We start from the raw sequence: 12,524 nt of genomic DNA, 5'->3' as shown, positions 1-12,524 counted from the left end.
TGCCGTAAGGCGTTAGTCCAGATAATAAGCCATGAATGACGAGGAAGGTGGTGAGCCGAGGTGAGCACAGGTGGAGGCCCGTTGGCCGAGGTGGGTGAGGCAACGGAGAGGACCAAGGCAGGTACTGTGGAGGAGAATGGGACATGGTTCTGGTGATCCGGGGTTCAAGCGGTGAAGGTAATCGATGTAGTTGAGTGTTCCTAAACAGGGCAAAGAAGATTGGTTCAGAGGCAAATCCAAAAAACGTAATCCAAAAACAGTCCGTGGTCATAAATCCTAATAATCCAAATCACGAGTTCTAGCGAGCAAACAAACACAAGTGGCTGGGGCTACCAGCAATCATCCGGCGTCGAGTGGTGTCTTCATCCTCCCTTTATACCAGTACTCCTAATTGGAAATCCAGCGCAGCTGGTGACCCCTCCGCTCCTCACCTAAGGGAAATAACTCCAAGATCGTTAGTAGAAGAGGCGCACTCACCACGGCTCGTGAACCATGACAATGACTTTTATTGGCTCCTGATGGTTGCACAGATTTTTAAATTTGAAAAACTACCACTACTCTGAACTTTCACAATAGATTAAATCACTGTTGATCGTTTTCTGTGAATATATCTTTCATTCCTTTAAAGGTAACATCTAGTTTAAAATATTGTGTGTGGTTTTACATTTCCAATTGTTCTGCTATAGATTTTCTTATCAGTTTTCCATTAATCCTCTGTTACAGTAAAATATGGACATTAGCTTCCTTTTCATCATTCAGGTGAATTGGACCATTAACTGGTCCACCCCCACTAAATCCAGCTAATGACCGGTGTTTAGGTTTCTTTTTACTCTAAGAGAACATGATCACCGTCACGCCTCATCATCTCTGCGGTCCGTGTCAACACGTCTTTGTAGATTCAGTCGGTTAAGCCTTACAAAAATAAAACAAGAACAAAAACAATTTTGTCACGATACTCGTTCCACTTGCTGCCCGATGGAGTGGTGGTAAGTGGGTCTGCTTCACTGCAAGTCCTGGGTTCGAATTCCCTAGTCTCCTCAGGCTTGGGAAGCTTTTCTCCAGGTACTCTGGTTTTCTCTCAAAGTCCAAAAGTGAACATTTGGAGTCTTATGTGTGTGGTTGTGTGTGTATTTGTACTGCAGCCCGTCCTGTTGGCTGTTAGATGAGCTTCAACGTCACAGAATCACATAAGTTCAATACAACGGATCCCCAAATTTCAGCCAGCAATATTTTCTAATAAATGGCCAAAATATTACTGTTTATAACTGATTGGATAAATGTTTGTAATAATTATTTTAATAATAATAATAATACCTCATGTCTTTGAGAAAACAAATCTGTGAATTATTTTAATAGAAACAGTTGTCATGAAAATGCTAATTCCTTGTAAACTGATTGAATGAATGAAAATTATTTTGATATTAACATCATGGGTTTGTTGGGACACTCAATCAATGAGTTTAATAAAAAACAGAAGATAAAGAAAACTAAACAAATGTTTATAGAAACCAGTGAAGCAAAACAAATTGTTTACTAAAGGCAACTACAAAAGACAGAAGAATCAAACTAAAGAAGGAAGTAAGTCTTCTGTGAACCAAAGTGAACAAATAGAAACAACCGGAGTCTCCGAGGTTTTCACACAAACACAGAAGCGGCTATCCTGAATATAAATACATTTGAGTTATCCACGTTATTCCTACGTCCCATCAGGTTTTGCACAAAAAATGGTAGCAACTTCTTTTCTCTGGAGGTTTGTCATATTCAGCAACAAAGTAGGATGCAGGTGTTCCTCTCTGGCTTTTTCGAATGCACAAATAAAGTTTGTGGTGGTTTTCAAGTTAGGATTTTTCACCCACATCCTTCTGGGTTCCTTATCTCTGGGGAGGCGATGAAAACTGCAGACGCTGGCAGCCACACGTTCTCTTACTCAGAACACTTGCAGGGTTTAAACATCGCTCTTATAGCCACAACTTTATTTTCTCTGGTTGTTAGTACAACTGCGAACAGTGCAACATCTTCCCCAGCCTTGCAAGTACATTTTTCAGGGATAAATTATTAATTTTTTAATTTACTTCAAATGTTCAAATAAACTGCTACTAGCAACAAAACCTCCCCATGTAAACCAATGGGTATGCGCTGGTTCCGGTATCTCCCCGGATGTTGCTCACGTCATCGTTTCTCCATTAAGACATAAGGAGGTCTGCCGCTTCCTTCTATTAATGACACTATTAAAATGTTTCTGCGTACTTCCTTGAACCTGGCTGGATTCCTTGCCCTCATCAAATCTTTCCCGCCTAATCAACATGGGGTTGTTTTTAGGGACCAGATTTAAGCGTATCGTGAATTTATTGATCAGTTCAAATCCCAAGCAAAATATTAGCTATTTATTAGAAAGGATTATTAAATGAGAATAAAATTTGCCAAATAAAAATGTGTAAAATGCTGGATGCTCACAAATAAGATATTATGGAAAGTAGAAGTTTTGCAATCAGAAGGAGTCAAATTTTCCAGTCTTGGTGTTTCAAGTCGTTTCAAGGATAGTAGATTCAGGAATGAAAAGGAATTTCTCTGTTTTCCCTGAGTTTCTTCAGAAGAATTGGGTGATTGTTTGGAGTCTTGTGGTTGAAGTTTGATCAGTTTTTATTTAAATCTGAGCTTTATTTTAAATGATGGCTTCATTTAAGCTGCTTTACAGTAAAGATGTTTTTGCACATGGCCCTTCAGCCCTGACAACTCAGCTTGGCAGCATATTCAGAGACATTGTTGGCGCTAAACTATATTTTTTAATAATAGAAGCTTTAGTGGTTTTATAAATAAGCAGAAATGTTGGTTTTGTTTTTGACACAATCCAGTCCTGCCGGTCTAGCTGAGTCTTTGTCTCATGACCGCTTCTATTTTTACGAGCTTTAGTAATGTAATCAGGTGGATGCCAGTGAAAGTTGCTGAGCCAAACTGTCAATGGGGATAAATTAGAATTAAAGGCTTTGTGATCATTGCACATTGAATTGCTTTTGTGTAGGAAATGTGCCATATAATTAAAGCTGCCTTGCACAAAAACTTTGTTTATACGTATGATGGTGTCCTGGAGCAGTGACTAACAAAACTCACAACTACAGCGGTAAACAGTCATGAGTTTAAAGTCAGTGGATTTCTGTTTGTCATGAAAAATAATCCCAACTTGGATTAGTAAAACATCATACACATTAAATAACAGGCAGTTGGAGCCACTCTCCCAGTTTTGGGTCACAGATCTAAGGGCTTTGATGACTTTTTATTTTTTGTGAAGTGCCTCGTGATTTTTATCTTGAAAGGTGCTTTCTTTCTTTCTTTCTTTCTTACTCTGGTGCTACCGGGACCTCAACTTTCTACAACGTCTCCGGTTCCTCTCTCAGCGCTCGGTACTTCTCCAGCTTCTTTCTCTTGTTCTCGTCCCCTGGGACTGGCCAGTAGTTGAATGGTATTGTTAGTTTCTGAAGGATTTTCATGATCAGGACTGTCCAGCCTTGGGTCATGCATGCTGGGTGGGTCCCATCCATCAGCAGCCTGTTCATCTGATTGAGATTCTAAATCTGAAACAAAATTTGAAGCTAAATATTTATAGACATTTCCAGAAAGAAACATGGAAGATTTACTCTGTCTCACTGTCCTTCAAGTTGTACCATGATGTGTTAAAAATGATTTGCTGAATAAGTGCTCCATGACACCACAAAATTAAAAAGAAACCAAAATGTACTGACTGGATACGAGAAGCAGACGTGTGAAAAGAAGTGCAGATGGAGGAGATAAATGAGGCGATGAAAGTGAACAAAAATGTTCTAAATGTCAGAGGTAGAAAGACTTAATGCCTCACAAATCTTCAGCACCTAACATGACCTTCTGATTTGTTATTAGCTTAATGTTCAAGTCTACAAATCAAAGTCATCAAGCTGAACCTGACATTTTATCCTATAAAAGAAACAAATATGCTTTTTTATGTAGAAAGTAATTAATTCTCATTTTTCTGCAATATTGCATTTGTTTATTGTAATGTTTCACTGTTCTAGTTTCAGTTCTGAATAAACTGCCTGTAAAATTAATGATGGAAATAGCAGTAGTAATAAACTGTTTTAACCTCCAGATGTTGAGTTACACGTGTGTGTGTGTGTGTGTGTGTGTGTGTGTGTGTTTGAGACTCTTTTTGTTAACGATCAAAGGAACGGATCACTCCTCACATCAATGAAATAACTACATTTTTATGGTTCACACTGTAAAAACATAGCTTTACAACAGCTGCTTCTTTAAACGGGATTACAGCTTTTTCTAATAATTTCCAGTCTATTTTCTTCATTGTAAGACACCAGTCCTCCATATCATTCCAGCTGTCTGTTTAAACCGATCTTATATTGTTTTGATTCTAGTGTTTCTGTCATCTCAATCCTGATAAAAACACTACAGAACCACCACCACATCAGTAGGTCGTTTTTGAATGGCTCTGGATCTTTTTTTTTTTTTTTTTTTTTTACTGATTTCCAACATAGAAAATGTTTATAAAAATGCTCTTTTTCTTCCTTGTTGTGTTCAGCACTTTGGTTTCACCCCTTTGGAGTAATTGAATGATAATGAGATAATCTCACCAAAAGCTGTTGTGTATGTACTGTAGGCCCTGATATCCACACCAGGAAATAGAGAAGTTAAAAAAAGCTTTGAGACATTTTGGGAAACGGTTGAAGTTTAGTGAGATCCAGTTTTTTTTTTTTACAACTGTTGTTTGGTTACTGGGAAACGGTCATGGTGTAACCTTGAATCTGTTCAGAACACAATAAACATTAGTTTTAATTTAACTGATAGAGTTAACATCTGAAATATGTTTTTATTTGACATTTTATCTTTATGTAGCTAAAAGGCGGAAGGAAAAAAATTCATTGTTTGTATAACTGGGTGGAAAGTCCCAGGGTATGATGGACGAGGAAGTAGATTGCGATCTTAAATGTTAATTAATACAGCTTTATTGTAACTTGTTAAACATTTGACAATCCGTGGTGTATTTAATACTGAGCCGATTTGATTCATTCAGATGAAGGACAACCCTTGAAGTTATAGTTTTCTGTTTCCTGCTGAAAGAGTTCCTTGCTGCTTAATTCACGGTAAAACATGCTTTCCTTAGTGTTCTTTATTACATGTTGACTTAGTTAACTAAGTTTAGAATATAATTTTAGTAATTCTTGACAGATCTGTGTTGATTATTTAGTCTTGAGTCATCAATGCTTCCTGATCTTTACAGCTGGAGCTGTTCCCTGCACATTTTACATGTGCTGGAACCGGTAACAAGCAGCAGCAGGTTATTATGGTCTGTGGAATTATTTTAATTACCATTCATTTTAAATCAGGTGTGCTTCCACTTACATAAACTGCGTTAAATTAGATTACATGAAACCACAATTACAGCCTGATGTTTTAGTTGTTTCAGTAATAAGGCCTAATAACCTTCCAGTGGTAGACTTTTTCGCATAATTGGTGCTAAAACGAATAAAACCCACACGTGACCGACAGGAATCTGACACTGTGGGTGTTTCTCAATGTCAAGGCGCTTGACCTTGCGAGGCGATGTCTTGCGAGGCCAGGTGCCTTGCTTACAGGACACTGTCCTTCCTTGGTCAAAGAAAACGGTTAAATGGAACAGTCTTGCATCACGTGACAGTGGCTTCCACGACGGTCACATAACGTCACATGATACAGGAGATTAGATGGGTTAGATTTGTGTCCCACTTGACGCCGACTTGCTCTGACGTCATGCATACGTAGGCACTGATAACCTTGTGAGATCAAAGGCGGCCGCAGATTTTGGAGCAAGGTGCTGCAGTTGCTCTCCCTCGGCTGCAAAACATAGGGCATGACAGGAAATGCCTGGCTCTCACCTGATCTAAGATCCAAGGGCTTCAGTTTGTTGTCAGAATTGCTGGGGACAATAACCATACACTTGAGTGGGGCTTAAAAATTGCTGGGGACAATAAAGTAGGCTAGCACAGGGGTCGGCAACCTGCGGCTCTGGAGCCGCATGCGGCTCCTCCATCCATCTGATGCGGCTCTCTGTGCTTATAAAATAATGAATGGATATTTAAATAAAATGCTTTATATTTTACTGCATTAATTTTACATCTGTATGCCAATTCTAAATGTAAAGATTGTCTGCGTAAACCTGAACAGGTCCAACCCGGTCTTACTGTGAGACCGGGTTGACGCGTCACGCTTGTGCGTAATAATAGGCGCTTCCGAGCTGCTTTCTGACCTTCCCCACCTACAAAGTTTAATTACAACAATCAAACGTGACAGAGCCTGGATTTGTATTCTGAACAGTCTAAACATGTTTTAAAAAGAAGCGTGTGACAAAAGTGGCACCTGCTCAGTAAAATATTATTGAAGGCAGAGACGGGCTACAGCTTCTGGATCCACTTTATTTAATCGTTTTATTGATTATCTTTTTATGAAAGATAACTTTGACGTACACGAGCGACCAGGCGCGTTGCAAGCTTTTCAAAAGTGTGGGGGATGTTGTCTGTGCCTAAAATAATTATGCTATTCATCTTGTTATTTTAATTTCCATAATAGCGGAGCAGGTGCGAATTTTAGACGCGCCACGCATGTCTCCGTTTTAAACATGTTTAAACTGTTCAGAATACAAATCCAGGATCTGTCTCGTTAGATTGGTGCAACTAAAGTTTGTACTGAATGAAACTTTACATTAAACCATGTTGAAAAGAAAATGATCCGATTAAATCGTTTCCCCCTCATTTACAGTCACGGACTACAGTGCAGTGCGCGTGACTCTGGGGTTAATCAGGTTTAGTTGTTTCTCTTTGCAACAATCTTCACAAGAAGGCAAAAGAGTTAAATGACAGGTTACAGATATTTCCATTTGACTGTTTATTTTGATGGATAAACTCAAGGATGTTCGTTCATTTCCTCTAACTGAAGCGGTCTGGAAACCCGGTCTCTCTGAGGGATGTGTCACTTGGAAAAATGTTATTTTTATGAAATTATGAAAGTTTGGCTGAATAGCGCTTGTTCCCGTCTCCAATACGGAGACGCATGACGCATCCAGTCGCCTCTTCAGCTCATAAAGCACCCTGGCAACATCTGATCACATCCCTGTTTCCTTAGTGGTAAACTGTGAATCTTTGCCTGTGCTGCTCCAACACCAGAGCCCCTCACACACAGAGAAGCTTACTTGGGCTAAAGTGTCAGTCGAGGATATTAGGAAATATTACTTACTGTCAGATTGTAGTCTGAGATCTGTTAGTGTCCACAAAGAAACGTTACAGTGTAGAGATGTTAACTGTGAACATATGGAGCACAGGCTGCACTTATGCACTTTGTATCAAAATATTGTGGACAGCTTGATTCTTGCCAGCGAGTTCCTCTGCCAAAAAGGAGCAACAAAATTTAAACCGCTTCCAGGATGGAGTGAGCATGCTTATGCGTTACATGCTGAGTCCAGAGCAGCCTATAAAGCCTGGGCAGCTGCTGGTAAACCAAAATCCGGTTCAATATTGGAGTCTAAGAAAGCCGCGAACGTTAAGTTCAAGAATGCTGTTCGCTATATTAAAAGAAATGAGCAAACAATGCGGGCAAACTCCTTAGCGAACAAACTAAAGAATAATGATGTTTCAGAGTTCTGGAAGGAGTTAAAACGCTCCTGTATCAGTAAGCAGCTGCTACCTGCATCTATAAATGGGGTATCAGGAGACAAGAACATTGTTGAAGCCTGGAGGAATCACTTTAGCAGAATTTTTAACTGTGTAAATAGTGAAAGGTTCAATCTTGGCAACATTAACTACAATCATGGTATGATTGTCAGAGCTGATGAAGTCCGTCTCGCCATAGAGAAAATGTCTTTAAACAAAGCTTGCGGCCCGGATCAACTATCAGCAGAGCACATGAAGTATGCTAGCTGTAGAGCTCAGGTGTTACTTTCATTGTGCTTTACCGGCTTTTTGAAGCATGGAATCTTGCCTGACCATATGTTATCTGTTCTCTTAGTCCCTATAGTCAAAGAGAAAACTGGAAAAATCTCCTGTATTGATAACTACAGGCCTATTGCTATGGCTAGTGTGTTGTCCAAGGTGTTTGAGCATATTTTGCTGGAAAGACTGCAAAATTTTATAACTACGACAGAGAATCAGTTTGGTTTTAAAGGTAAACTTAGTACTGACTTGTGTATCTATGCTTTAAAAGAAACTGTAAGCAAATACATGAGGCATAATACTTCTGTTTTTATGTGTTTTTTAGATGCCTCTAAGGCCTTTGACAGAGTCAATCATCAGAAATTATTCATCAAGCTACAAAACAGAGGGGTCCCTTCTTACCTAATTATGATTTTGTACTTCTGGTACTCTCATCAACTGATGCAGGTAAAGTGGGGGACAGAAGTGTCTGAACCTTTCTCCGTATCGAATGGAGTCAGACAAGGCGGGATTCTGTCACCTGTCCTTTTTAACCTGTACCTCGACGGGCTGTCTGTCACTCTGAATGCTAGTAAGACTGGATGCTTGGTGGGTGACCGACTGGTAAATCATTTAATATATGCAGATGTCCTAGTCCTCATGTCTCCCTATAGCGCAGGCCTGCAGCAGCTGCTCAGGGCATGTGCTAAGTATGGTGAGCAATTTGACATCCTGTTTAACCCTAAAAAGAGTGTGGTTATGATTGCTGCTACTAAAGGGGACCTGAAGCTTAATTTTCCATCTTTTAACTTAACAAATCAGGTCCTGGAAGTGGTAAGCAAAGTAAAATATTTGGGGCACATTTTAAGAAGTGACCTCTGTGATGACGAGGACATTAAGAGGCAGTGTGGTAAGCTGTACATGCAGGCTAACACTCTGGCACGTAACTTTGGCATGTGCTCAGATCCTGTTAAAGTGTCCCTCTTTCGTTCCTTTTGTACTCCTCTCTATACAGCCCACTTGTGGTGCAACTATAGTAAGGTAGTAATGAAGAAGCTTCAAGTGGCTTATCAGGATGCTTTTAGAATCCTCATGAAGCTCTCTAGATGGACTTCGGCAAGTCACATGTTTGTTACGAGTAACATCCCAACTTTTCATGCGCTTCTGAGGCTCTTCATGTACAAATTCATCTGCCGACTGAGTTTGTCAGCTAACGCGGTTGTTAGAGCTCTGTCATCTTTATCTTACAGTGACACGAGGTACTCCTCAGTCCTTTTTAAACATTGGAGCAACTGCCTATATGGTTTGTAATTAGAATGTGTTTGTATTTTATTTTTTTATTTATTTTTTTATTTTTTTATTCTTGTTATGGACATATCCCTTGTCTGAAATAAAGTTTGATTGATTGATTGATTGATTGATTGTAGAGATATTTGATCACGCACAAAGTTCATGTGGAGCAGAAGCGGTCGGGCCACGGCAGGTGAAATGTTCCTAGCCTACATGAAGTGAAATTGTTTAATTGTAACATTAATATGTTACTGGACATGCTGGTCTGGTTGGTTAGACCAGTGTTTGAAGTGGAAAACACACACACACACACACACACACACACACCAATTAAAATAATGCTGATAGCGTGGACTAGAAGACAGGTGATGGTTTAAGTGTTTGAATGATGATCAGGCTGCTGTAAAATGTAATCTCCATCCACATCCAGACACAATTATCCTCTATTCTTTCTCTAGTTGCTCTGCTCTTGTCTGGGCTGACAGCTGACGATGCGCGCGGTGCGCCTAGTGGCTGTGATGCACATTTTACGCATTTGGAGAGGTGGGCTGGAAGCTTTGTTTTTACTGGAAGATGGTCCACTTAACGCACGGGTGTAGACTACATATTAATGACAAATGAATGAAAATTAAATTGGGAGTTTTTACTTCATATTTTAGAAATAAAAATGACGGGGGAACACATTTATGACGTCTTTTTAAACAAAATTTTCTAGCGCGACCTGCCTGCTTCACTTAAGTCTCTGCTTATTAAGGTCCGTCCAAAATTACCGTGGCCCACCCAAAAGTGAAAACCTGGCGCTGTGCCTGTTATAAACCTCTGCAAATTATTGTTCTTCACTTGATCAAACTCAGACTTTTTACAGCTAATGTCAAGATGTAAAATTATGAATTCAGTCGAGCTCTTCCGTCCCTCCCTCTCCTGCTCTCCTTGAACCCGACATCGGCTGTCAGAATAGGGGAGGTGAAGAAGGAGATGAGGCAAACAGAGTGAGTGCGACCTAAAGAAACCAGACTGGAGTGGAGGTGAGCAAAACAGCTGGAAAAGTGTGGGTGTTGCATCCCCCACGGGTGTGACGCCCATGGTACCGGCTGCTGTCACCTGGTTGTGAGCAGCTCTCTGCTGTCTGAGGGTAGGCCCCGCCCACAACGCTGCACTGCTGTGGCTCCCAGTGTTTTCATTACTGTGGGAAACGGGTAATAATGGCTCTTTGATGGGAACAGGTTGCCGACCCCTGGTATGAGATCTGAGCTGGTAAAACAAAAATCCTCATCAGCAGGATTTTTTGAAAGTGGGGGAGACACAGCTGCCAATCACAAATTTTGCCGGGGACATGTCCCCGGCGTCCCCGGTTAAAATGACGCCTATGCTAAGATCTGATTGGTTCACATTCTGACCCAAACATCCGGCGGTAGAAAGCAAAATGTTAGTTGGTCACATGTATTCTGTAAATTATGTAACATTGATGACAACTATATAGGCCATAAAGAGAAATGTGATTTGTGTTCTTTTGTCACGTTTCCTATGAGCACACTGAAGCTACAGCTGATAACCTTTACTTATTATTACAGTCAGGTCTCCATATACAATATATGATATCCACAAGCATGTGAGGATGTGTTTCAGTTGCTAACAGGCACCAGCATTAAAATAAAGAATTAAACAAGTGTGAACGCTAACGCGATATCTTCATCCATCGTCACCCGCGAGCCACACATGTAGGGAAATCTGTCCGACTTAAATGCCGGCTTTCAGCCACTCCCCCTGCTGGGTCCGTCTGCTCTCGTCTGTTTTCCAGGCGAGGCGCTGCTCAACTCAAACAAGGCCTACGTTATATTTTATACGTATAAGTAACAAGCCTTTAACTTTTTAAATTGTGCATATATTTGTTAAATTAAATATATAAGTTGTGACGGAAGCAGGTGTAACTAAGGGATCTAATCGGCGTGCCAGCCGGGTCTCTCTCCTGACATATAAGAAATAAATACAATTATCAACAATTTTCCCTTGAAACACTCACCGACTTCACAACACAAAGGATGTAAACAATTTGCAGTGTTTATCACCCTAACCTGGACTGAAACAAACAAACCCAAATGATCACATAATCATAAGGCAAAAGCGGGTGTGTATTAAAGCAGATCTTTTTCCACAACTTATATAACAATTAATGGAAAGGTCTGAGAGTCACGTTCGGTTCGGTTTAGTTCAGATAAATTCAGTTCAGTTCAGTTCAAATAAAGACCAAAAGAAAAATGTACGTCCATAATCCACTCGGCAAAAAATACAAAAAAATAACTAGGATTATCATTTTAGGTTCAGTATACAGCAGCTGCAGCAAACGCTGCGTTGATCAGCTGTTTACTCACGGTACCGCTGAGGACCCGACAGGCCGCTGCTTCGGCGGTTCACCAGAACACACGCTCCCAGCTTCCTCCTTCAGCACGTCAGCGAAGTCACATAAGTCCACTATCCTCTCCCTTGTCGTTGGTGTGAACGTGCGTACGAAACTGGTACGAAAGGCCGCCGCATGTTTCATAAATCAGGATTTTGATCGTTCGAACAAACATTCTAAATTTAATTCATAGTATGGATTTTCGGACATTTTCTACGAATATTTGATAAACGAAGGCCCTGGTCTAGCTTGGATTGTTAAAGAGATCTTCCTGTAACACCATTCAATTCAAATAAAGAAAACAAACCCTGAGGCTTCTCCTTAAACACACCCTTGAGTATTTTAGGAATGCCTCAGATACAACAGTGACTCAGCACGAAGAATTTTACTTGCCTTTTGTCAGAAATTCAGGTGAGTTTTAAAGCTTTACTTCAGGGGCCTCATTTAAATTCAGTTCAGTTTATTTATATAGCGCCAAATCACGACAAGTCGTCTCAAGGCACTTCACAGTAAACATTCTAGTACAGGGGTCTCATTTATCAAACAATGCGTAGAATCCTTACTAAAACCGTACTTAAGCTCAGCAAAAAAATGTACTTACGCCAAGCAGGTTTGTGACCTATCAAACATGGAGTACGCACAGTTGCACGCAGTCTCCGCTTCATAAATCAGAAACTATCTAGAATGTTTCTCAGCTGCTTCTTAGTCACATCCCACCCTCACCATGCCAACTTACTGCCATAAATGGTCAATGCAAAGTGCCTTGTGGATCTCATGCATATACATATACCGGCTGTTGCAGCGCTCCGCCAATTACATGGCGACCGTAGATCAAGGCCGATCAAGGAAGCGCAATTTCACAGAAGCAGAAGTTGAGGTACCTGTGGGTGAGGTGGAGAAATGAAAGGAAGTGCTTTTGC

General features: G+C 40.4%; 1 protein-coding gene across 2 annotated transcripts in view; it reads left to right on the top strand.

Annotated features, from left to right (window-relative positions):
* The first annotated feature begins 4,619 nt into the window (after positions 1–4,619).
* Positions 4,620–12,524, top strand: part of LOC107381473 (uncharacterized) — a 35,270-nt gene continuing 27,365 nt past the window's right edge. For both annotated transcript variants that reach the window (XM_015953167.3, XM_054731999.2), the window contains exon 1: positions 4,620–5,123. The gene's annotated coding sequence lies outside the window, so the exon portion shown is untranslated. The remainder of the gene's footprint in view (positions 5,124–12,524) is intronic.

This window comes from Nothobranchius furzeri, chromosome 9, assembly GCF_043380555.1.
Source record: "Nothobranchius furzeri strain GRZ-AD chromosome 9, NfurGRZ-RIMD1, whole genome shotgun sequence".
NCBI classification, from domain to species: Eukaryota; Metazoa; Chordata; class Actinopteri; order Cyprinodontiformes; family Nothobranchiidae; genus Nothobranchius; species Nothobranchius furzeri.
The sequence above is the reverse complement of the archived record's forward strand: the minus strand, read 5'-3'. Positions and strand labels throughout refer to the sequence as shown.